The sequence below is a fragment of the Ambystoma mexicanum genome, chromosome 3q (assembly GCF_040938575.1).
Source record: "Ambystoma mexicanum isolate Mex_15411 chromosome 3q, UKY_AmexF1_1, whole genome shotgun sequence".
Classification (NCBI taxonomy): Eukaryota; Metazoa; Chordata; class Amphibia; order Caudata; family Ambystomatidae; genus Ambystoma; species Ambystoma mexicanum.
In genome coordinates, this window is record NC_090926.1 from 888,221,066 (window position 1) to 888,247,662 (window position 26,597).

Here is a 26,597-nt window from a genome sequence, read left to right on the forward strand (position 1 = left end):
GCAGTGGTGTGTAATTGGAGGTGGGAGTAAAACGCCATGTTTCCTTTTAGGAATGAACAGAATGTAATACGGCTTTGCCAAACCTAGTCTCTTGACTAGAGGAGGAATCCAGGTTGTAAAATCTTGTGAAGGTATGTGCGGACGACCATGTGGCAGCCGCACATATGTCTCGAATCGAAACCCCTCTTTGGAGGGCCGAGGAGGCTGCGATACCCCTGGTTGAATGAGCCCTAAGATTTTGAGGAGGCTTTCCCTGCTAGTTTGTAACATTCCAGAATGGCCTAAATATGCCACCTGGAAATGGTTTGTTTTGTTATCGGTAGTCTCAATTTGTGCCCTGAGTAACCTACGAACTGTTGGTCTGCTTGTCTAATCCTAGCAAGTCTGCTGATGTAAAAGCTTAAAGCCCACCTTGGGTCCAGCCTATGTTACCCTTCTTCCTCTTTCCCCGGATGGGGAGGCGGATAGAATGAAGGTAAGGTAATTTTCTGAGTAATGTGGAATTCAGAAACCACATTTGGGAGGAAATTAGGCTTCACCTGTAGGACAACTTTGTCTTTATGAAAAATTGTATGACGGGCTTTACAAGATAGAGCTTGTAATTCGCTCACCCTTCTAGCAGATGTTAACGCCACTAATAAGCCAGTTTTAAGGGTGAGAAATCTTAGCGAACAAGATTGGAGTGGTTTGAAAGGAGTAGCCATCAGGAAATGTAAGACTAAATTTAAGTCCCATAAGGGAACTTGGAATGGTCTTGGAGGATAGACATTAATTAGTTAATCCCTTTAGAAATTATATTACTAAGGGTAATTTCAATACGATGGCTCCTCTGCCGTGCGCTTGAAGATCGATAGCGCTGCGAGATAGCCCTTGATAGTGCCAACTTGAAGGCCTGAATTTGCTAAATATAGTAGAAAGGATAACACCGTTGGTGTACCACATGAAAAGGGGTCGATATTCTCTTCCCTACACCAGCTGCAAAATTTGTTCCAACGGCAGCGTTATAAAGACTGTTGCTGGCCTTCTGGCCGAAAGCAACACCTCCATAACGCCATCAGGGAGGTCCCATTCCTTGTATCGCAACCTTTCAGAAGCCAAGCGTGAAGGTTGAGGGTTCTGATGTCTGGATGGAGAACCTGACCTCCCTTCTGTGAGAGAAGATTCTCCTTGAGTGGGAGGCGAATTGGAGGGCAGATGGACATGTCCAGAAGGTCCGGGTACCACGCTCTCCTGGCCCAGTCTGGGGCAATTAGGATCATGGTCCTCCAAAATCTTCTCAACCTTCTGATCATTTGAGGAATGACAGGGACTGGTGGAAACGCGTACAGGAGTGGAAACTCCCAGTCCACTACGAACGTGTCCCCTAGAGCTCCTCTCGGGGGAAATTCCCTTGAACAAAACAGATCACACTTCCTGTTGGTACTGGTGGTGCACAGATCCACTTGAGGGGTTCCCCAAAGGGCGAAGATCTCTTGAAGGACTTCTTGAGCTAGTTCCCACTCGTGGGAGACTGTGCCCTGCCTGCTCAGAGCGTCCGCCGTCAAGTTCTTCTCTCCGGCTAGGTGAACTGCCGATAGAGCGATTCCTTCTTGGATTGCCCAAAACCAGAGCTGCATCGCCTCTCTGCACAGCGGCAGTGATCCTACGCCTCCTGTTTTGTTGAGGTAGTGCATGGCCACTGTGTTGTCCGTCATTATCAGGACATTTTTCCCCTTTACAGATGGCAGAAAAGCCTTCAGCGCTAGTCTGATTGCTCTCAGCTCTAACAGCTTGATATGTAGTCTGGAATCCGATGGAGACCAATGACCGCTGATGGTCAAGTCGTTGGTAAGGGCTCTCCACCCCGTGAGCGAGGCATCTGCGACTACTGTTATCTCCGGCCATGGTTGCCAGAACAGTTCTCCCTTCAAGATGTTCTCCTGGCAGGCCCACCACTAAAGGTCTTCAGCCACCTTGTCCGGAACCTGAAGGAGGTCCGTCATTCTCCCTGAGAATTGCGACCACTGAGTTCTCAGTGCCCATTGAAGAGATCTCATTCTCAGTCGATCCTCTGGCACAAGGAAGATGCAGGATGCCATGAGGCCTAGCAACCTCAAAAAGTCGAAAATTTGGGCAATTTGAAACTTGGTGACCATCTGCAGAATATCTTGAGCCCTCACCTCTGGTGGCGAGGCTTTTCATAGGGAAGTGTCCAGGACCGCTCCAATGAACTGGAGTCTCTGTGATGGTATCATCTGTGACTTCTTTAAATTGAGGGAGAAGCACAGTTTGTGAAGGAAGTGGCAGACATAATCCAGATGAATCTGAGCTTGTTTCAGAGATACAGCTCTGATCAGCCAATCGTCCAGATAGGGGTAGACGTGAATCCCTTCCCTCCTCAGACTTGCAGCCACTACCAACATTAGCTTGGTGAAGACACTCGGGCGGAGGTCAGCCTAAATGGCAGAACTCGGAATTGATAATGAGAGCCGCCAATTGCGAACCTCAGGTATTTCCTGTGTTTGAGATGGATTGGCACATGGAAATAAGCATCCTGGAGGTCCAGAGATACCAGCCAGTCCTGGAGCTGGAGGGCTTGAAGGATCTGAGAGAGAGAGAGTTCCCATCATGAACTTGTCTTCCTGAGGAACTTGTTACATTCTCGTAAGTCCAAGATAGGTCTCAGTCCTCTGTCTTTCTTCAGTATGAGAAAGTAGGGGGGAGTACCAGCCCTTGTTCCTCTCCGCTACAGGTACCGGTTCTATGGCACCTTTCTCTAGCAGGTCTACAATTTCCTGCAAGAGGAGCGCATCTGGAACTTTCAGAGAGCTGTTCCCCGGTGGATGACTGAGGGATGCGTAGAAAAGGCAGGCAGTAACCTTGGGCAACTGTCTCCAATGCCCAAGCATCTGACGTAATAGCCTGCCATTCCGTCAGATGTTGAGTTAACCTGCCCGCTTACTGGTGTTTTGTGAGGAGAGTCCTCAGAACAGTTCAGAGGCGGCTGATGCAGATGTTGAGGGTAAAGAGGCACCTGATGCTGCTGCGGCTTTTGTATTTTTAACCCGTCCACTTCGGGTGAATTTTTTCTGACCCCTTTGAACCGGCTGTCCTCTGCCTCTTCCGAATGCGGAATAGAAGAAAAAAGACTTCTCTCCAAGAGGTTCCTGAGGGGCGATATGGTGTCTGACGGATTGCAGCTCCCAGGGATTTTGCTGCTGCCTTTGATGTTTGAAGCTTTTCTAAACTGTCATCCGCCTTCTTACCAAACAAAGAAGAGCCATCAAGGGGCATATTAAAGAGCCCGCTTTGCACATCTAGAGCAAAACCAGACTTTCACAACCAAGCAAATCTCCGGGTTGTTGTACTTGCCGCCATGGCCCTGCTGATGCTGTCAGCAGAATCGATGCCAGTTTGAAGGGATTCGCACATAGCGTCTTTACCATCCTTGATGAGGTTTAGGAACGCTTCCCTTTCTTCTCCGTCCGGGAGGCAGTCAGCCACTGATGAAGCACACTCCCAAAGCGTGTGGCTGAACCTTGCGAGCGTACAAGTAGCATTGATGGATTTCAACGCCATGCTACATGCAGAAAATACTTTTTTGGCCATAGAGTCATATCTCTTATCATCCCCGTCATGTGGAACAGTAGGGTAAGCCGATTTACTACCTGATGAAGTAGCTGCCTGAACAACCAGACTCTCTGGAGTTGGGTGTTTGGATAAATATTCAGGGTCAGCAGAAGACACCCTATATTTAGCTGATAATTTTTTTGTTAACCGCCGGGATTACCTCAGGTGTTTCCCAGTTTGCCAATATTCTCCTTTCTAATGCCGCATGAAATGGCACCACAGGATCCTCCTGTGGACCTTTGACCAAGATGTCTGAGGTCGTCTTGCTGAAAAGCAGGTGAGGGTTGGGACCACCCCATAAACTCTAATATCCTTGCCATCAAGGTTCTAGAAGGGGTTTCAGCGTGTTCCCCTGGGTCTGGTCTGGCAAATTCCACTTCTGGGGAAGTGTCCAACCCAATTGCTTCCTGTAAGGATTCTTTGAGGTCTTTCAACCTACCTTCCTCAGAGGTAAATTCCTCTGGTACAGGAGTTGCAGATCCCTGTAACTCAAAAGGTCTTTCCTGATCTGAATCCTCCCCTTCTTCATAAATAGATAAGACTCTGGAGTGATAAGGTCTTGAAAATGGTATAAATCCCATTTCCAGAGCAGAAGAGGCCAAATTCGTCATGATTGGCTGAGAAAACGTCAACGTCGTTGACGCGGACGTTAAAGGCTTCGAAGCCATCGAAAAAGGCGTCGAGAAAGGTGGTAGAGGCCTCGATGAACTCGAGAGAATCGGAATTCTACTCTAGGTTGTCAACGACATTTTCGTGATCGACGCTCTGGGTATAGCCACTGGCTGTAAGGTGGCCGTGGGTTTGTCCTTTCTCGGCGTCGAAGACGGCGTCAAATCGACTGACCTGTGCGTCGAAGAACTCTTCGACGACGGCGAAGACGCGACTTTGCCTTTACTCGAGGGTTCGTGATGCTCTCGAGTGGCTTCTTTCGCCGGGTGCTACGACTAGCAGGGTTTTGATTTTTCGGGTCTTTCACCCAGGGTATCACCCTCAGCAGTCTTCGAGGGGGTCGAGACCACTTTCTCGAAGAAGCTAAGCATCTTTTTCCTGAATTCCTCCCACTCAGCCTGAGAGCTATGGTTTGTGGGGCAGAAGACCCTTTTCGGTGAAATGGAAGATGAAGACGACGAGGAAGGGGATCTTCGACGTCTCTTTTTTGAATGCGTAGATCTCGAAGAATGATGGGAACTGCTACGAGACCTAGAACGAGAATGTCTTTGGTGATGGCGAGGAGACTAATGTCTCGACTCCGCCAAGGAAAATTTCGAAGAAGTTTTAACTGCCTTACCTCTCTCGAGCTTCCCCTTACGCTCCTTCAAGGCTTTCGCCGTCATGGACATGCAATCCTCGCACTCCAAACAATGGTGCTCGATTCCCAGGCACCACAAACAGATCCTGTGAGGATCCGTCAACGATATTTTCTTTCCACAGTCTCGACATTTTTTGAAGCCGGACCGTGGAGTCGTCGGTTCGGGTGAGGAAGCCATCGCTTACGAGTCGGTATTCACGAGGAATAATGAAGTATATTTGACTGAAGAACTGAGCAACGATATTCCGAGGCCCCACGAAGCGTGGAAAAATGGAACTGAGCAACGGACACTGCGCGAGTCTATTTATACGCGTGATGACGTCGGCGCCGATACGAGGCTGTCGAGGGACATCGGCTCGAGGGAGGTCGACGCGCAGCACCCTCTACTGAAAAAAATTTCTGAGGCCAGCAAGCTGGGAGATGATCTATCAAAGATAAGAAATACGTGGGAGGACACCATCCCTTCGAAAGACATTTTTTGCCTTGGCCAGAGCCTTTCTAGGGGGTTCCCCCGTGCCACGGGGTACCTCCGACACCACAGCCTCGAAAGACATCGAGGGCGTCGAGTGAAACGGCGTCGACAACATCGCCCGCTTCGACACAGGCCTCGAGGGTGGAGCCCCGAGCATGTCCTTCGACAGCCTGGGCGCCGATGGCGTCGACGACTTCCTCAGAGGCAGAGCCTCGAGCAAGTCCGTCGACGACCTCAGCGCCACGGCGTCAACGTCTTCTTTGAAGACTTCACAGGTGCACACGGGCTCGAGGCGTCGAGGACCGGGACCTGGAACGGGCATGACTGGACCGATTCCCCTTGTCCGAGCGGGAGCTCTCCCGTGAATCGTGCCGACCACCCGAGCACGAAGGCGTACGAGCGGTGTCTCCAGTACGGTCACGATCGACCCGTCTCGGAGGCGCGGACGAACCAGAGCCCTGCGAATCAAGAATCACCAACATTTTCTTCCCGAAGGAAGCCCATTCCTCTGGAGAGGAACGCTTGGTGGGATAACAAAGCCGCCGACGGGCGGAGTCCTCGGATGAGGAAGGCGACCAATGACAGCGCTTCCGGGAGTGCCTCGAAGAGGCAGAGGAGTAGCGGGACCCACTCCGGGACCAAAACCCCCTAGACTTAAGACTACGATGCAGGGAGTCGCCCCTCGAATCGTCCGTCGAAAGCTCATTGGACCTCGCCTTCCAGGGCTTGGACACCTTACCAACCGACAGCTTCTTCTTACGTTCCCGCAAGGCCTTGGACGTAAGTGACTGGCAATCGACAATCATCCGTGTCGTGGGCCTCCCCGAGGCACCAGAAGCAGGCGTTGTGCGAGTCGGTCACCGACATCTTGGACCCGCAGTCCGCACACTTCTTGAAGCCCGTACTCGGGGTGGAAGAAGACTAAGACATCCCGACAATACTTCACAAACGTACAGGTTCGAAGAAAAGAAAGAACAGAAACTCCAAAGAGTCGAGGCGCGCCGAGATTTCCAAAGCAAACACGTTCGCGTAAAAAACGGAAGGAACAAGTTACTTACCTGTAACTGTTGTTCTCCAGCATGGGTCTGGCATGGATTCACATGCTCATGAATATTCCCCGTCGTCAGGCTGGGAATCCTCGGTAAAGAAAAAACCAGTATCAGTTTCGTTTCTGATCTGTCTTTCGTAGTAATAACCAATCACTGGTCTCTGCGTCATACTGACCACAGCCAATGACTGCCCTCTACCTAAGCACCGCCTCTGGCAGCCATCTTCAGATTTGGAAGCACGTGAAGTGGCAGTATGACCAAGTGAAGAGCCGCAGAGGGGTAGGCGGGAGGGTTCGCATGTGAATCCATGCCAGACCCATGCTGGAGAACAACAGTTACAGGTAAGTAACTTGTTTCTTCTCCAGCATGGGGTCTGGCATGGATTCACATGCTCATGAATAAAGAATACATAGCAGTACACACATGCACAACCACGGGAGGTGGCAAAGGCTCAACATTAAGCATCACATAAACTCAACATTAAGCATCTTACCTCCTCACCAGGCTCACCTCAGGCGAACAGGTTGCGCAGCACTGCTTGGCCGACCCTGGACTCCTCCCTGGAATCCCGGTCGACGCAGTAGAATTTCGTGAAGGTGTGCGTCGACCTCCACGTAGCAGCCCTGCATATGTCCAGCAGGGGCACACCAGATAGGAACGCCGTGGTAGCTGCGATCGCTCTGGTGGAATGGGCTCTCGGACGGCCAGGCAGCGGTCGGTTTGCCAACCGATGACAGTACATGATACAGCCGGAGAGCCATCTGGAAATGGAAGCCTTCGAGAGAGCCTTCCCCTGATTGACAGGTCCAAAGTTCACAAAGAGTTGTGACGTCTTCCGAAAACACTTCGTGCGGTCTACGTAGAACTTCAGCGCTCTAGCCACATCCAGCGAGTGCAAAGTCCTCTCAGCCGGCGACGAAGGCGACGGGAAGAACACAGGCAACACCAAGGGTTCGTTGAGATGGAAGTCCGACGGCACCTTGGGCATGAAGGAGGGGTGCGTCCTGAGCACTACCCTCGTGTCGTGGAAAGTCAAGTACGGGGCCTTGCAGGAAAGGGCCTGGATCTCTCCCACTCGTCGTGCGGAGGTGATGGTCACAAGAAAAGCTGTTTTCCACGATAGAAACTTCAACAGGGCCGAGTGTAGAGGCTCGAACGGAGGTCCCATGAGCTTGGTCAGCACCACGTTGAGCTCCCACGCCGGGGCCGGAGCCTTCACCGGCGGGAACGATCTGAACAGTCCCTTCATGAATTCTTTCACCAGACGATGAGACCACAAGGACGTCCGCCCCGTGGTTCTGGTGTATCGGGAGATCGCAGCAAGATGAATCTTGATGGACGCGTGTGCCAGACCAGCTTTGGCCAGCGTCAGCAGGTACGGCAGTACTTGGGGAACCGTAATCCGTAGAGGGTTAATCTTCTGTGCGTGGCACCAGACAGAGAACCTCTTCCATTTGTGTCCGTAGCATTTAAGAGTCGAGGACGCCCTGGCCTTTGCAAGAACCTCTCTGCAATCGGCCGGTATGTCGTATCCTCCAAACTCTAGCGCTGCAGGAGCCAGGCCTGCAAGTTCAGCGACTTCGGGTCGTGGTGGAGGATGGCGCCTCCTTCCCTGGAGAGTAGATCCGCGTCCGCCGGCAGCTTGATCGGCGGGGACGCTGACAAGTCCAGAAGGTCCGGGAACCATATCTGCCTCGGCCACGCAGGTGCGACGAGGATCATCCTGCACCGTGACCTCTTGAGCTGGTTGACGAGCCGGATTAGCAGAGGCAAGGGAGGGAACGCGTAGAGGAACAGGCCCTCCCAGGGGAACGAGAAAGCATCGCCCATGCTCCTCGTCTGGGGAAACCTGCTGGCGAACCTCCGGCACTTGGTGTTCGTCGCCGTCGCGAACAGGTCGATCTGGGGTGTGCCCCACCGTCGGAAGAGGCGATCCACCAGATCCTGCCGTAGCTCCCACTCGTGGCACGAGCGCAGCTCCCTGCTGAGTGAGTCGGCGATGGTGTTTTTTATCCCCGCCAGATGAAACGGCACCAGAAAAATCCCTTGGGCGACGGCCCAATGCCACAGGTCCTGCGCCTCCTTGGACAGCGCTGGGGACCTGGTTCCGCCCTGTTTCCTGATGTAAAACATGGTGGTGGTGTTGTCGGTGAAGATCCTCACCACCTTGCCCTTGAGGGACGGAAGGAAGGACCTGAGGGCCCAAAACACTGCACGGAGCTCCAGGACGTTGATATGCAGGGACTTCTCCGTCGGGAGCCAGAGTCCCCTTGCGTGCAGATTTTCGGTGTGCGCTCCCCACCCTTCCAGGGAGGCATCCGTGGTCACAGTCTCCTGGTGGGCTGGGGTCTGGAAGTCCATGCCCGCCGTCAGATGTGCGCGGGTGCCCCACCACCGTATCGCTCGTCGGAAACTCTCGTCGAGCTTGATCCTTTCCTCGAAGCTGCCCGTCGTCTGGATCCAGCGCGCATCCAGGAATTCTTGCAACGGGCGCATCCGGAGCCTGCACATGGGAATGAGGTAGATGCAGGAAGACATCATCCCGAGGAGGGACTTGATGGACCTCACCTTGGCCGCGTCGGCCACTAACATTTGTTGCACCTTGCCCAAGATGGTCCTGGTCCTCTCCTCCGACGGGGAGGCCAGAAGGGACACTGTCGAGCCTCGCTCCCAGAAACAGTGCGACTTGCGCGGGCACCAGGTGGGATTTGGCGTAGTTCACGGAGAATCCCAGGTCCGTGAGGAGTTGGACGGTCCTTGCCGTGTGGACCACGGCGAGCTCCCTCGTCTTGGCGCGGATGAGCCAGTCGTCCAGGTAGGGGTAGACGTGAATCCCCTCGCGGCGCAGCTGCGCCGCCACCGGTGCAAGGCACTTGGTGAATACCCTGGGTGCCGACCGTAGTCCGAAGGGAAGGGCTTTGAACTGGTAATGACGCCCTTGGACCACGAATCTGAGGAATTTTCGGTGCCCCTTTAGGATGGGAATGTGGAAGTAGGCATCCTCCAAATCCAACGACGATAGGAAGTCTCCTTCCTCCAGCTGACCCAGGACGTGCTGGAGGGTGACCATCCGGAACTTCTGCGCCTTGATGAACTTGTTCAGACGTCGCAGGTCTAGGATGGGGCGCCATCCTCCCGTCTTCTTCTTCACGAGGAAGTATCGCGAGTAGACTCCGGAGCCCCGAAGCCTCTTTGGGACGAGTTCGATGGCGCCCTTTCTGAGCATCGCCTTTACCTCCAGGAGAAGTTGAGGGACGTGAAGTTCTTTCTTGGCCACGGGGGGGACGCGCGGGCACCTTCTTTGAAACTCGAGCGCGTGGCCCCGGGCCAAGGCGTCCAGCACCCAACGGTCGGTGGAGATGGACTCCCACACGCTGACGAAGCCCGCCAGCCGGCCTCCCACCGGGGTGCTTCGGTGGGGGCCCGACCCCACGGCCGGTTCAATCCTGCTTGGACGCGGCCTTGCCGCCTTGACCTCCTTGGCGACGACGGCGGGGTGCGCTAGACTTGCCTCGTCCTCTGTAGGCCTCTTGCGACGACGAGCGGGCCGCTTGACGGTAGGAAGCGAAACCGCCGCCGGAACCTTTGGAGGCGCCCTTGCCTCCGCCGCTCCGAAAGGGCGTTCGTCGTTGCTGCAGGACTCCAAGGGCCCTGGCCGTCTCAGTATCCGCCTTGATGGCCTGAAGGGAATCGTCCACTGTCTTCCCAAACAGGTTGTTCCCGTCGAAGGGCATGTCCAGGACTCTGGTCTGGACGTCCTGCCGAAAGTCTGTAGCTTTGAGCCATCCACGACGTCGAAGGCAAACGCCGTTGCCCAGCTGGCGGAACCCAGTGTCGGCGATGTCCGTCGCCACGGTGATGGCGTGGTCCGACGCCACCTCACCTTCCTGCAGGATCTCAAGGGCCTCCGCCCTCTTGTCGTCCGGCAGAAAATCCAGCAGGGGAGCCATCTTGTACCAGAGCTCCCTGTCGTAGCGGGCCACGATAGCCAAGGCGTTGGCCGCTTTAATCGTCGTCGCTGCCGACGAGATGACTCTACGTCCCATAGCATCCAATTTCTTTCCCTCGCCGTCCGGCGGGGAAGTTGATGTGGAGGCCGCACCCCCCCCGCTTTCTTCCTGGCTGCCGCGGAGACGACGGAGTCCAGGGTAAGCTGCGCCCGGAGGCATAGGGGGGCCGTGTCCGGGACCCGGTACTTTTTCTCGTACCGGTCTCTTCTAGCTGGCGTCGTGGAAGGGTTCTTGAGGAGGGAAAGGCCCTCATCCCAAATGTCGTCCAACAGAGGCACTGCGAGGACCGTCTTCCTCTTGGCCTCGCGCCGCTGATAAAGGAAGCCTTCCTTTTTCTTCTCCTCAGGGCAGAGTTGGAAAAGCTCGGAAGCCCTGGAGATCATGGAGTGGAAAGATCCGATCTCGTCGGGCGGAGAAGCCCTGGTGGGAGGCGACGACGGAAAATCCTCGTCGTATGCCTCGTCGTCCGTACCCGTCGCTGCCGTGTCAGTCCCCGTATCATCCCCTCGGGTGGACGGGGAGGAGGGCTGGACGGGGCGCGACGGTTGAAAAGGAGGTGGTGGATGGATCCTTCTTCTCTTGGTGGGGGGAACACCAGAAGGACCCGGTTCTGGATCCCCCGACGGGAGAGGTTCCTCCGTCGGTAACGGTAGCCTCGTCCTTATCTCGGAGCATAAGGACTGTATGGCCAACAAAATGGCCGCCGAGTTGTCTTGCGGCGCTGGCAGAGGGGAATCCGACGGGCGAGCAGGGGCCCTGTCAGGGACTCAGGTAGGCAGAGACAGGGACAGGCTAGACGTAGGGGTGTTGTGGGTACTGTTTTGGGCACTGGAGGGGAAAGACAAACAAAGATGCAACCATACAAAAGGCTGCTTTGCACCATGTGCAGGAGAAAGGGTCTAAAGACTGTGTTTCCCAGCAGCCGGCGCCAAAGGACTACAATCCCCAGCATGCCCAGGGACGTTTTGGGCCAATCAGGAACCAGGAAGGGCGCGGCCGCCCCATCGCGCATGCGCAGAGCCCCGAGCACGGGGCTTGCGCTTGAGACTCCATGCCGACAAGACGTGTGGACCGGAGCTCCAGCAAGACTCCACGCGAGGGGCCCAGCCCCACCCGAGCAGCAGCCCGGCCCCTCGCCCACACGAGATAAGTACTCCTCTTTGTTCAGGGCCCGAAGGGATCGAGGGGGAAGTGCAGGGGGCGATTGCTTGCCACCCCAGAGCCCCTGCACCGCTACGAAAAAGCTAAGTGCTTAGAGCTTCAGCGCTCAATGTGCCGGCGGCATTCTTTTGGGATACATTGACCTGTGCGGGCGTTTTGTCATTTGGGGTGTTTCCGCCTCTTGGAGACCATGGCAGATCCGTGAGGCGAAAACACAGCACCGGAGACACCTGCCACAGTTTTGGGGCACAAATCGATCACGAGGGTCTGCAGGAAGATCGCTTGTGCATTTGAACATGTTTGCAGGGATCTGCAAGGAGATTGCTTGCGTAGCATAGTGCAATAGCACTATACAGGTCTTGAGGGGGGCATTAGAGAGTGTGTCTGAGTGAGTGAGTCTGCATGAGGTGAATGCAGATAATAACAGAGGGCATGTTCTAATGCTTGTTAATTTCTTTTAGCTTGGACCTTTTGAGAAACAACCCTTCAGACGTGCCAAGGACGTGACTGCTCTTCATGGACAGGACACAGAAGACCAGAGCTAAGTTGCATGCTAACTCCTGTACTGTTCCGATGACTTAGGGTTAGGCAGAGTAAAACTGTTCTTATGTGCAAATTGGTGCTAATGTACAAGTAGTTAGTAAGGGCTGGGAACACCAGAACAAAAGTAAGCAGCAACCAAACTTTCCCTGTAGAACTCCCCATTCCCACCCATAACCTCTACCTCACCCTCAATCCGGTTTACCTAATTCCCCCCTACCTATCCAATCATCGAGACCCTAACCCTCCTTCCCTGCTCTGGTCCAGGAAACCCGTGTAAGCTCCGACTTGCGGGCTCCACGACCAAAGTGGGGGTGGTTGGTACTGCGTCGCTCCTGCGCCTTGGATTCTGGACTTCGTGACAGAAGCGCAAGCCCACGTAATATTCAGGTGCCCGAGCTACGTGGCCAGCCCCCATTGAAACCATGGAAGAGATAGCCAAAGCCCTGCAGGACTTGCAAGGTGAACTGGCAGCGTCTAGACAGGACTACGCCACCCTGTCCGCTCAGGTGCGCAGTTTAGCGGCTCAGACAGCGCCCTTACCTACACCCACTCCGGTGCAGGTACACGTAAGTCCGGAGGCAATAGTTCCGTTGGCACCTCCTGAGCGCTACGCTGGGAACCCACAAAAGTTCACCACTTTTATTACTCAGTGTCGTCTCCATTTTTTGACCAAGACTGCAGCCTTTCGGTCTGTTCAGTCCCGAACGGCGTTTGTAATTTCGTATCTCACAGGGGACGCTGCGGCATGGGCAAACCCATTAGTCCAAAAAGACCATGCCATTCTTTATGACTGGGATGATTTCCTGGCGGAGTTCGAGAAAATATTTAACCGGCGAGCTGCCACCCTTTGCAAGGATCGGGAACTGTTAAGCCTCAAGCAGGGGTCTAAGGAATTAGTGACATACGTCACTCATTTCAATCGGCTGGTAGCCGAAGCCGACTGGCCCCGTGAGAAGCGGGTGTCCCTCTTTTATCAAGGTTTGAGGGATGACATCAAAGACCTTATTGCCCAGGTAGATCCACAGCCAAGGGGATGTTCAGAGATGATTGATCTGGCCTTACGGCTTGACCATCGAATGGCAGAAAGGCGGGGCGATAAACGAAAGGGAGATTCACGACCAGTGCCTCGGTTGGATCTGTATAGGGGATCCCGGGGGGTGGCGGCCAGATCTGAGGGGGAAGAACCGATGCAGATAGGTTCAATTCGAGGTCCCCTCACTAAAGAGGAAAAGGAACAAAGGAGGAAGGACGGCCTCTGTATGTACTGTGGCAAGGCTGGGCACTTTGTTCGTGAATGCCCAAGCAAGCCCAAGACCCAGGGAAACGCTTCGGCTCGTCGGTAGTGGGGGTCACCCGATCGAGCCTGTTGAGTAGTAGGGCCCCAATGGCAGGCATTTCGAATTATGCTACGCATGTCACCTTGACGGGTTGTTTGGAGTTCCAAACACAAAAGAAACAGGTCACTATGTTTGTGGACTCGGGAGCGACAGGTAATTTTATGGATGCCCAGTACGTGGTTACCTTAGGTATCCCAGTACAGCAAAAGGCAGACCCGGAACCTGTACGTGCTGTAGACGGCACTCCTCTCAGCTCAGGGCCCATAACACAACACTTGTTTGGTGACGTTACAATGCGGAGCTTGGCATAGGGAAAGCATTGCCTTTGATATCATTGCCGCCCCGCAATTTGGGCTGATTTTGGGATTACCGTGGCTAAAAAAGCATAACCCCCAAATTCATTGGACCACAGGGTCAATCAGTCTGGACTCACCGCATTGTCTTGAACATTGCCGGCAAGAAAGTACACCTTCAGTGTGTGCTCTCAACGTCTCGGTTAAGCAGGAAATGCGTCCCGAAAGTATACCCCAAGAATACGCAGATTTCATGGACGTGTTTAATAAACAAGCTGCAGAATCATTACCCCCACATCGGCCATTTGACTGCAGAATTGATCTGGAGCCTGGGGCTACTCTACCGTGTAGTCGTATATATGCCCTAACGGAGGCAGAAAACAATCACCTCCAAGAGTACATAGCTGCAAATTTAAAGAATGGATTTATTCGCCACTCTAATTCGCCAGTGTCCTCCCCTTTGTTCTTCGTACCGAAGAAGTCTGGAGAACTCCGGACTTGCATAGATTACCGCAGAGTGAACCAGATAACCATTAAGAACCGTTATCCGCTTCCTCTCATCCCGGTTCTTTTGGATCAAGTTAGGGACGCGACAATCTACACCAAGTTGGACCTTCGAGGCGCTTACCATCTTGTGCGGGTGCGCGAGGGAGACGAATGGAAAACCGCCTTCCGGACCAAGTTCGGATTGTACGAATATCAGGTTATGCCATTCGGTCTCTGTAACGCCCCCGCTGCCTTCCAACATTTCCTGGATGAGGTCCTTAGAGAATATTTAGACGTATGTGCGGTAGTGTACATAGATGACATCCTAATATATATAGCCTGACCCTGTCCCCACACGCCGCCTGACTCGCCCATGCCGGGCGCAGCGCGGCCTGAAACCGAGGCTGAGCCTCATTAACATCAGCTGTAACCGCCGGCAGGCGGATCACGCCGGCGGCCAGCTCCAAGGCCACTCTAAGGCCTGTTGGGTGCCTGCTCACCCCCTCACTCCACTCCTCCTCATCGTGGGGCGAGGGCAGGAGCCCCCCCAGCACCCCAGCCCAGCAGAGGAACCACGCGACAAGCGGGGAGGAACACGGACAGGGCCTGCCTGACCCTGTCCCCACACGCCGCCTGACTCGCCCATGCCGGGCGCAGCGCGGCCTGAAACCGAGGCTGAGCCTCATTAACATCAGCTGTAACCGCCGGCAGGCGGATCACGCCGGCGGCCAGCTCCAAGGCCACTCTAAGGCCTGTTGGGTGCCTGCTCACCCCCTCACTCCACTCCTCCTCATCGTGGGGCGAGGGCAGGAGCCCCCCCAGCACCCCAGCCCAGCAGAGGAACCACGCGACAAGCGGGGAGGAACACGGACAGGGCCTGCCTGACCCTGTCCCCACACGCCGCCTGACTCGCCCATGCCGGGCGCAGCGCGGCCTGAAACCGAGGCTGAGCCTCATTAACATCAGCTGTAACCGCCGGCAGGCGGATCACGCCGGCGGCCAGCTCCAAGGCCACTCTAAGGCCTGTTGGGTGCCTGTTCGGAGCCGTAGGAGCCAGGGGCCAGGATCTCTGCCCTTTCAACTCCAGGATCTCTCACTATCAGAAGCTGGAGACGCCCTCAGCCGCACTATACTGATTCTAAACATGCATGGTACATTGGCCACGCACAGCACCATGGTACCTGTCAGCTTAACTGAACTGTCTTGGTGAGTAATGCTTAACTACATAAGATGGCTAAGCTCTTATAAAAAAAATATAGAAGCGCTACACCTACATTTGTAATTGTTGATTTTCTAACGACAGAAGCGGTAACAATCACCAGCTGCGGAAACTCTGACATTCTCTAACGCCAAACAAATTGTACGCATTTCTTAATGTGTGATTGGAGCGATCTCATTTACTGAACAGCTATCATTCTATAGTACTCAAGAAGCAAGTACAGTAGACACGTATACATGTTTACTCATACACCACAGATCCTTCTTGGTATTATTCGAAACCCACAATACAGTGGTGCGCCCCCCCGCCCATGTGGTAGTCTTTTTTCTACTAACTGGTCCAACTTGCATAGTTATTTATATGTCTGCAGCCACTTCCAGCCCAAATATGATTACCAAATTCAGGTGAACCCCTTGCGTACTTGCATCTACCTGCACATGTCATTTTTAGCCTAAATGTGATTACTGTTCATAGGTGAACCCCTTGCGTACTTGCATCTACTTGCACATGCCTAAATGTGATTACTGTTCTTAGGTGAACCCCTTGCCTACTTGCATCTACTTGCACATGCCTAAATGTGATTACTGTTCATAGGTGAACCCCTTGCGTACTTGCATCTACTTGCACATGCCTAAATGTGATTACTGTTCTTAGGTGAACCCCTTGCCTACTTGCATCTACCTGCACATGTCATTTTTAGCCTAAATGTGATTACTGTTCATAGGTGAACCCCTTGCGTACTTGCATCTACTTGCACATGCCTAAATGTGATTACTGTTCTTAGGTGAACCCCTTGCCTACTTGCATCTACCTGCACATGTCATTTTCAGCCTAAATGTGATTACTGTTCTTAGGTGAACCCCTTGCCTACTTGCATCTACTTGCACATGCCATTTTTAGCCTAAATGTGATTACTGTTCTTAGGTGAACCCCTTGCCTACTTGCATCTACTTGCACATGCCTAAATGTGATTACTGTTCTTAGGTGAACCCCTTACCTACTTGCATCTACTTGCACATGCCATTCTTAGCCTGAGTTGTGAATTCAGGTAAACCCCCTGTCTATCTACATATGCCAAACCGCACAATGTACCTCAGCAAGAGCCAAACAGCCACCCTACTGTATCTCCTCATACATATATTACACCTTACCATCGTCATTGCCACCACAACCATGTACCCTGCAGATAATGCACCCTGTCCAACCCTAGAAAGAAACACTAGACTACGAGCCAGACTACCCCGTCTCTACGAGCCCATCTACCACAACAAGAGACCCACCCTGCAACACACCAAAATCCACCCGAGCCACATCACACCCTGCTACAACCCCACCCAACCCAAACTCATCCCTATAACAATCCAGGATACACCCAACACTACCACTATATCCGGAGCTTTGATCAACGCCAGATCGATAATGGCCCACGCCACAGAAATAGCAGACACCTTATCCTCAAACAACCTCGACCTCCTAGCTATCACTGAATCATGGCTGCACGAAGCAGCAGGCCCAGCACTCTCAATAGCCATTCCAGAAAATTACCAAATAATCAGAATGGACAGGCCCAACAACAGAGGAGGCGGCCTAGCCATCATAGCTAAAACAAACCTCGAGCTAAGACCACTGCCCCAAACACCTCTCAAATCCTGCGAACTCCTAGTAGCCAAACTACCCATTTCCAACTGTCGCACCTTAACCATCCTTCTAATATATAGGCCACCCGGCCCCATTGGCTCATTCGAAGCAGACCTATCCAGCCTCCTAGCCAACAACACAAAAGACACCACCCAAATATTACTACTAGGCGACTTGAATCTAGGACTAAACGACCCTGACGACAAATCAGCACAAGCCATAGCTAACATGCTAGATGAACACGGCCTAATCCAAAGAGTGCTCACCCTCACCCATAATAAAGGTAGGACCTTGGACTGGATCGCCACTCTAAACTGCGACACCATCATTACCAAAACCACTCCCCAGCACTGGACAGACCATTACCTCATTGACTTCACCTTATCTCTTAATAGAGAAGTCAACAAAGGAAAAATCATGGCACCACCACTACCCACTAGAGCAAAAAAAAACATAACCCCAGACAACCTCCTACCACTACTACTGCCAACCCTCAATGCTCTCCCCGACAATCTAAAACCAGAACTCCTAGTAGAAAACTATAACAATACCATAAAAAAAGGACTAGACATCATTGCCCCTCTAAAACTGCAAAAAAGCAAACAACAAGCCCACCTGAACACCTGGTTCACCCCACATCTGAAAGAACTTAGACTGCACAAAAGGAAACTTGAAAGCCAATGGCACAACTCCCCTACTGAAGAGAACAAATCACAACTCAAACTTTGTGCAAACAACTACAAAAAAGAAATTCTACTCACAAAAAAGAAACTATTCAATGAAAGAATCGAAAAATCGAGCTCCAACACCAGAGAACTATTTGCTATACTAAGGAAATTAGAATCCCCTATACCCCCACCAGACAATATAATTAAGGATAAAGCATGGTGCACCAGCGTCCAAAACGCCCTAACTAATAAAATCAAAAGTCTCCAAACCAAAATCGCTCTGAAAAAAGACTCTCTCACCACCAATGAAGCATCTCCCAGCAACCACGACAAAACAGCCAACCGTCCAGGCCATAATCTCTTCAGATTTACCAAAATATCTATCCCAGAAACAGAAAAAATTATAGCCTCACTTAAACCATCTAACTGCAAAGGCGACAACTGCTCTCCCCAAATAATCAAGGATGCTGCTAGGGATCTAGCCCCCTTCATAACCAAGCTGATCAACGCATCCTTCTCCTCCAACACCATACCAAGCAACCTCAAAGAATCTTGGGTCCTGCCTCTCCTCAAGAAGCAAACCCTAGACCCCGCCATTCCCACCAATTACAGGCCCATCACCACGGTGCCATTCCTGTTAAAGATAATAGATAGAGTAGCATACCTGCAGATTCAGCAATATCTTGAAACTCACAAACTACTAGGCACCCACCAATCAGGCTTCAGACCGAAGCACGGCACCGAGACAGCCTTAATCGATCTTAAAACCCAGATCAATGAGATTAACGACAAAGGGAACACTGCCATGTTACTACTCCTCGACCTGTCGGCAGCATTTGACCTGGTGGATCACGCAGTCCTGTGCGAACACCTGGCCTCAGCAGCCCACTTCTCGAAAGAGGCCATAGCCTGGATCCAATCATTCCTGGACAACCGAACTATGAGGGTCTTCTCCACCCTAGCCTCAGCAGACCCCATTAAAATAACCTGTGGGGTGCCCCAAGGCTCCTGCGTCTCTCCCACCCTCTACAACATCTTTACCAAGCCCCTATTTGACAAGTTGGACAGACTGGGTGTCTCATATACCAATTATGCAGATGACACCCAGATCCTCATACCCCCCTCAGGCAACTACGCTTCAGATACGGCCTTGGTAAACAAAATATATCTCATCATTCAGGCATGGATGGCCACACACGGTCTATGTCTAAATGATGAGAAAACCGAAATCCTGCTCCTCGGATCCAATGCCAATCTCAAAAAACTCAGCTCCAACTATAAGGCCTTCAACATTGATGGCAATACCATCACAGTGGCCAAAACAGTGAAAACACTAGGCTTTCACCTTGATGCAACCATGTCACTAAAAAAACAAGTCAACTCACTAGCATCCTCCACCGCCTACACATGCAAGCTAATTAGGGCATGTAGAGCCTTCCTCACCCAAACTAGCTGCATCATCATAGCCAACGCCCTAATACTATCCAGACTGGACTATTGCAACGCCATGTACCTAGGAGCCAACAAATGCATAACCAACAAACTACAGACACTACAAAACAACGCTCTCAGAACAGCCCTCAACCTACCCTCTAAGGAACACATCTCCAACAAAAGAAGAGAACACAAATGGCTTAAAATCCATGACCGCATCTCCCTCAAAACGGCATCACTCACCCACAAATGCTTAAACAACGCAGCCCCCCCCTATCTCGCATCCAGAATAAAGAAAAAAACGTCCACCCGCCCCACCAGATCGATCAATTCCTACTGCCTGCAGGTACCCAATTTCAGACAAAAGAAAACCGGCGGCAGCAGCTTCCCTGTCCTGGCAGCCCAACACTGGAACGCCCTCCTCCCACTCCACATTAGGACAGACCAATCCTACTATAGCTTCAGGCGAAACACCCTCACTTGGCTGCGGGCCAATGATCCTCACGACCTACCCTGCCATCTAATCTGATCATGCCAATGCTATAACCTGACTACCACGCACAGCCTTAAATTTGTAAATATGTAAATGCAACCGAACTGCTCCTACGCACAGTATTAATATGTAAATTTGTAAACCTTCGCTCAATTATATGTATATATGCACATCCCACACAATGTAACTGTAAATGCAATGCACTTTTTCTCATGCCTATCTTATTCTGTAACCAAGTTTTTAAGTAATCCTATCTTCCTGACCTCTGTTGCGCCCTGTTACCTCTGGGTTTTGCGCGCTATACTAAATAAATAAACAAAACAAACAAACAAAACAAAACAAACAATATTCTCAAAATCTCCAGGAACATGTCCAACATGTACGCGCAGTTTTGCAAAAGCTGCGAGAATACCACCTTTATGCAAAACTGGAGAAGTGCGAGTTCCATTGTACCACCGTGGAATTTCTAGGCTACTTCCTGACCCCAACCGGCGTACAAATGGACAAGAAAAAGGTGCAGGCAATCTTGGATTGGGCTCCCCCTACCAGTGTGAAAGAGATTCAGTCATTCCTGGGGTTTGCGAACTTCTACAGACGCTTCGTAAAGAACTTTTCTGCATTGGTCACTCCAATCACGAAGCTTCTCCGTAAAGGCTGCCCTTTTGAGTGGGGCACATTGGCCGACCAGGGGTTTCGACAGCTCAAAAAGGCCTTCACCGACGCCCCGGTACTGAAACACCCGGATTTGTCTAGACCTTTTGTAGTGGAAACGGACGCCTCTAGCTACGCTCTAGGTGCTATCCTGTCCCAGCGGGACCCTCAGACAGGCCTGCTACATCCCGTGGCCTACTTCTCAAGGAAACTACTCCCAGCTGAACAGAACTATATCATTGCCGATCGGGAATTGTTGGCAATTAAAGCAGCTCTTGGTGAGTGGCGACACTACCTGATGGGGGCACGTCATACCACCACGATCATAACAGACCATCGTAACCTCCAGTTTATAAGAACCGCCAAGACGTTGAGCCCGCGCCAATTGCGATGGGCTCAATACTTTGCCGAGTTTGATTTCATCATAACATATAGACCCGGAGCCAACAATCGAAAGGCAGACATACTGTCACGATATCCCGAGTCAGCAGAGCGAGAGGCAGGCATTACACCGCAACCTATTATTCCCCCAACACGTATCGTTGGAGCTACTTCTGATTTCTTTGAGGCCGTATTAAAAGACCTCACTATGCAGGACGTCCATCAGTGGTGCAAACAAGATCCTCAGAATACTTTCGTTGAGGGACTCCCCTACCATGGGTCAGCCTTGTACTTGCCCACCAAGCAACTACGGGAAAAGGCCTTGTCTTGGTGCCACGATTCGTCATTGGCAGGACACCCAGGAAAGTCAAAAACTCAGGAATTGGTGGCTAGACATTTCTGGTGGCCCAAGTGGCGGTACGATGTTCTGCAGTATGTGTCTCAATGCGAGGTGTGTGCTCGAAATAAAGCTAGTCACCAAAAACCTGCTGGGCTCCTTCATCCTCTACCGACCCCTTCGGTGCCATGGCATACGATCACCATGGACCTTATTGTGGATCTTCCCGAGGTTCAGGAATTCACTTCTGTATTGGTAATTGTGGATACCTTTTCGAAAATGGCTCACTTCATCCCATGTAAGGGAGTCCCGACTGCTGGTGCAATTGCCGAATTAGTTCTGCAAAACATAGTCCGCCTTCATGGCCTTCCCTATTGTGTGGTCACAGATAGGGGTCCACAGTTCACCTCTCGCTTCTGGCGTGAGTTTTGCAAGATTCTGGGAATGGAAGTCCGCTTGTCGTCCGGATACCACCCCGAGACAGATGGCCAGACAGAACGCGTGAATCAATGCTTAGAGCAGTATTTACGGTGTTTTGCCACAAGTAGGGAGACAACCTGGGTCCAGCATACTTGGTTGGCAGAATTAGCATATAATAACGCCACACATGCATCCACCAAAAAGACTCCGTTCTACTGCCTTTATGGGCGACATCCACGGATCCTCCCAGTGGCCATTCCAGTTTCAGGATTTGAACTGCCTACGTTGGCTGGACAACGGTTGGGCATAGAGCAGGTTTGGAAGGAGGTGCAGGAGAATCTCACAAAGGCCAAGGACGCATATAAGCGCTATGCTGATAGGCGTCGTCGACCTAGCCCACTTTACTGTGTAGGAGATAGAGTGTGGTTATCCACTCGCAACCTTCGCATGGAAGGACCCAGGAAACTACAACCCCGATATTTGGGTCCATTCCCAATAGTTAAAATTGTGAACCCTGTTGCAGCTAAATTGACCTTACCTCCCCAAATGAAGGTACATTCCACTTTCCACACTTCCCTCCTGAAACCCGCTCCACATGGGACAATTGCTAGAAAACCACCTCCCGTTATGGTGCAAGGGGAACCCGAGTACGAGGTTCGAGCAATATTGAACTCCAAACAAGATAAAAAGGGCCAAGTGTTTTACCTCATTGACTGGGTGGGGTATGGCCCTGAGGAACGCACCTGGGAACCCTCCCAGCATGTACATGCCTCCAGGTTGCTGCGTACTTTTCACAGGAACTATCCTAGGAAACCCGGAACACCTGCCTTCTGTGGGAGGGGGAGTACTGTCAGGGACTCAGGTAGGCAGAGACAGGGACAGGCTAGACGTAGGGGTGTTGTGGGTACTGTTTTGGGCACTGGAGGGGAAAGACAAACAAAGATGCAACCATACAAAAGGCTGCTTTGCCCCATGTGCAGGAGAAAGGGTCTAAAGACTGCGTTTCCCAGCAGCCGGCGCCAAAGGACTACAATCCCCAGCATGCCCAGGGACGTTTTGGGCCAATCAGGAACCAGGAAGGGCGCGGCCGCCCCATCGCGCATGCGCAGAGCCCCGAGCACGGGGCTTGCGCTTGAGACTCCATGCCGACAAGACGTGTGGAACGGAGCTCCAGCAAAACTCCACGCGAGGGGCCCAGCCCCACCCGAGCAGCAGCCCGGCCCCTCGCCCACACGAGATAAGTACTCCTCTTTGTTCAGGGCCCGAAGGGATCGAGGGGGAAGTGCAGGGGGCGATTGCTTGCCACCCCAGAGCCCCTGCACCGCTACGAAAAAGCGAAGTGCTTAGAGCTTCAGCGCTCAATGTGCCGGCGGCATTCTTTTGGGATACATTGACCTGTGCGGGCGTTTTGTCATTTGGGGTGTTTCCGCCTCTTGGAGACCATGGCAGATCCGTGAGGCGAACACACAGCACCGGAGACACCTGCCACAGTTTTGGGGCACAAATCGATCACGAGGGTCTGCAGGAAGATCGCTTGTGCATTTGAACATGTTTGCAGGGATCTGCAAGGAGATCGCTTGCGTAGCATAGTGCAATAGCACTATACAGGTCTTGAGGGGGGCATTAGAGAGTGTGTCTGAGTGAGTGAGTCTGCATGAGGTGAATGCAGATAATAACAGAGGGCATGTTCTAATGCTTGTTAATTTCTTTTAGCTTGGACCTTTTGAGAAACAACCCTTCAGACGTGCCAAGGACGTGACTGCTCTTCATGGACAGGACACAGAAGACCAGAGCTAAGTTGCATGCTAACTCCTGTACTGTTCCGATGACTTAGGGTTAGGCAGAGTAAAACTGTTCTTATGTGCAAATTGGTGCTAATGTACAAGTAGTTAGTAAGGGCTGGGAACACCAGAACAAAAGTAAGCAGCAACCAAACTTTCCCTGTAGAACTCCCCATTCCCACCCATAACCTCTACCTCATCCTCAATCCGGTTTACCTAATTCCCCCCTACCTATCCAATCATCGAGACCCTAACCCTCCTTCCCTGCTCTGGTCCAGGAAACCCGTGTAAGCTCCGACTTGCGGGCTCCACGACCAAAGTGGGGGTGGTTGGTACTGCGTCGCTCCTGCGCCTTGGATTCTGGACTTCGTGACAGGCCCCGTCGGTATCCTCGACGATGTCGTCGTCACCTGCGTCGGGGTCCATTCCGACGGGCTGGCCTTCTTCCACGCCTAGGCCGTGGCTTAAGACCTCGATCAGCTCCTCTTCTGAGGTTGAGGCCGAATCTACGACGCCCTGCCCCCCCTTCTTCTTCCCCACGGAGGGTTTCACGGGGGTCCTATCGATGGGCACAAAGGAAGACTCCCTCCGCGGAGGCAGGGAGATTCTGGGCCCTGAGGTCGCCACCACTGGTGTAGCCACCACAGGCTGAGCCAGGGCCGCCGCGACCGTTTCGATAGAGGGCTTGGTCGGATGGATCAAGGCCTTCACCACCTTAGGTGCGCTCACCGCCTTATCCTTGAGGGAGGGGGCACTGCCACGCTCCTCCTCTGCCTTAGAGCTCGACCGGGGCCTCTCCAGGAGCTTCGCCGGGTGCTCGGCCTTCCTCTTACCCGACCCAGAGCGTTGGCTCGTGGTTGATGGTGCCGGGGAGGGTGCGCCCTGCCTGGCGCCCGTAGAGCCCGACCGTTCGGCGCTCCCGGTGCCAGCGGACTCGCGGTGCTTGGCCTTATGTTGGGCCCCCGTCGCCGGGGCGCCCTCAAAGGTCTTAGAAGACCGCTCGGATTTCTTCTTCTTCTCGCCAGACGGGCTCTTACCCTCCAGCCAGTTGGCGAGATGTTGATGGCGGTCCTTCATGGTCCGTTCCGACATGTTGCCGCAAAACGCACAGTCCTTCTCCACGTGCGTCTTGTCCTCATGAAGGCAGTAAAGGCAGAAAGAGTGTTCGTCCTCCTTGAAGACGTTCTGCAGCTGGCATCCAGGGCAGACCCTGAACAGCTTTCCGGGCGTAGAGCTTCCCTTCTCCTGGGCCATCTCCGAGACCGGGCCTGAGAAGCTTCTGGAGTCCTCCGAAGTGTAGCTCGACGAAATCTTCACCCTTGAGGGGCACAGATGAATCCGACACGGGTCCCCGTTGATCGGATGTAGGATCGGTGGAGCTTGAGGCTCTTTTGACCGAAAGAATCGAAGTTTTTTGTGAAAAAGCGCGAAAAATAGCACTAACGCTCGAGAGCAATAGCACGAGGATCCCAACACATGAACGTGCGGTAAAAATCTGAAGATGGCTGCCAGAGGCGGTGCTTGGGTAGAGGGCAGTCATTGGCTGTGGTCAGTATGACGCAGAGACCAGTGATTGGTTATTACTACGAAAGACAGATCAGAAACGAAACTGATACTGGTTTTTTCTTTACCGAGGATTCCCAGCCTGACGACGGGGAATATTCATGAGCATGTGAATCCATGCCAGACCCCATGCTGGAGAACTGAGGCTACGGGCGTCCTACTTATAACATCTGGTGACGTTGGCCGTCGGAAGAGGTCCTCGAGGACGGCGTATCAACGTCATCGACGCAGAAAGATTTTCCGAAGCAGCACAGCTGTGGTGATTACTGTCATAGATATGAAATTCGTCGGAGGACCCAATCCCCTCGAAACCCAATGCCTGCCATTTCACATGTACAAAGTGTATCAAGGAGATATGTATGCAAAGGAAAATCAGTGTTCAAATATAACGAATAAATGTGGCTGAATCAGCTCTCCTCCACACATCAGACAGCACAGAGTTAGGCGATCCCTGAAGGCAGGATGACGCACACTGGCTTAGCGTTTTAACACAAAGAGTTCAAAACGTGGATCGAGGCCCATCTGGCCTTCCACATTAAAGTCCCTCTTTTCAGTCTTCCAAACAACGTTAAAAAAAAAGTTCACGCTGGTCTCCCTCTATCGGGCTCAGACCTCTTCAGAACAAAAGTGCACGTTGGTCCCCCTCTATCAGGCTCAGACCGCCTTCAGATGTCGAAAGATTTTCGAATGTGTGTGGCTTTCTTTACAGACCTCCGCAGGACCACTTCGACAAAAGTTTCAACATTCGGCTTTTTTACTCTTCCCCCATTTGATCACTTCGCTTTTACAGTTCATTCACTTTATCGCTACAAACGGTTCACCTTTTACAGAAACATTTGAATGGGCTAATTCCTTTCGCCGGACTAATCAGTTACTCCGTATTGCTGGTTTCACAGCTGTCCTCACTTCAATCTTCATTCACAGGTCTGCCTTTCTTCACGTCTCATCCACACACGTGCAGCCTTCACTTGCGATATAATGTTGCAATATCAATCTTTCTCTAGCACACACCGGTCGCTTGCCAACTCGCCGGCTGTGTGTGTGCGTTTCTTTCTTGTCTTTTCAGCTTTCCAATTCAGGAGTCAAGGTTAGTACCACAGGCTTGGACTCGCCTCGCCTCTCCTACTCTGCCATTCACCCGGGTGGGTCGCTGGCATCCTTGAAACACAATGCAGCCTCCTGTTTTAGGATTTGGTCTTCCCCCACGTGTCTTTTGGAGGCAGGCAACAACCTCCTGCAGGGAACTCCTTGGGTTCTCGACTCGCTGCTCTCGTCCCTCGGTCCGTCGCTCTGCTCCAGTAGGTTCAACTTTGCCCCGAAAGTTTTGCTCTTACTCGTGTTCCACTTTGCTCTATGTTCCGCCTTTTATCCGTGTGAGGAGAGCAAATTGGTATCAGGTGTATGCACTTAAAGTCAAGTGGTTTCTCACACCTCCCCCAATGCTTTCATGGCCTATTGCTCCTTCAACCAAAAATGTTGTGGGGCCTGCCCCTTCAAAAACAGTGCAACACAAACTGGAGTATCAAAAGTCAATTTGCGCTCAATCCAATTCAATCGAGGGATGAGTGACCAGTCATGGCATTCCAAGAATTACTCCACATCCACTCTAGCACATCCACAAAGTTCCCTGAAGTGACAGTCAATCATCGCTGATATCATTACCTTAGTAGTGGAGAACAACAGAGTCACTAAAGTGTATAAATGAGGCGTCTTGTTCAGTACTGTATTTGTAATACTACTTGG

General features: G+C 52.2%; 1 protein-coding gene across 6 annotated transcripts in view; it reads right to left on the minus strand.

The window, feature by feature from the left end:
• The window catches only part of BPTF (bromodomain PHD finger transcription factor), a 2,119,711-nt gene that overhangs the window by 1,409,806 nt on the left and 683,308 nt on the right, over positions 1-26,597 (minus strand). The window lies entirely within an intron of this gene.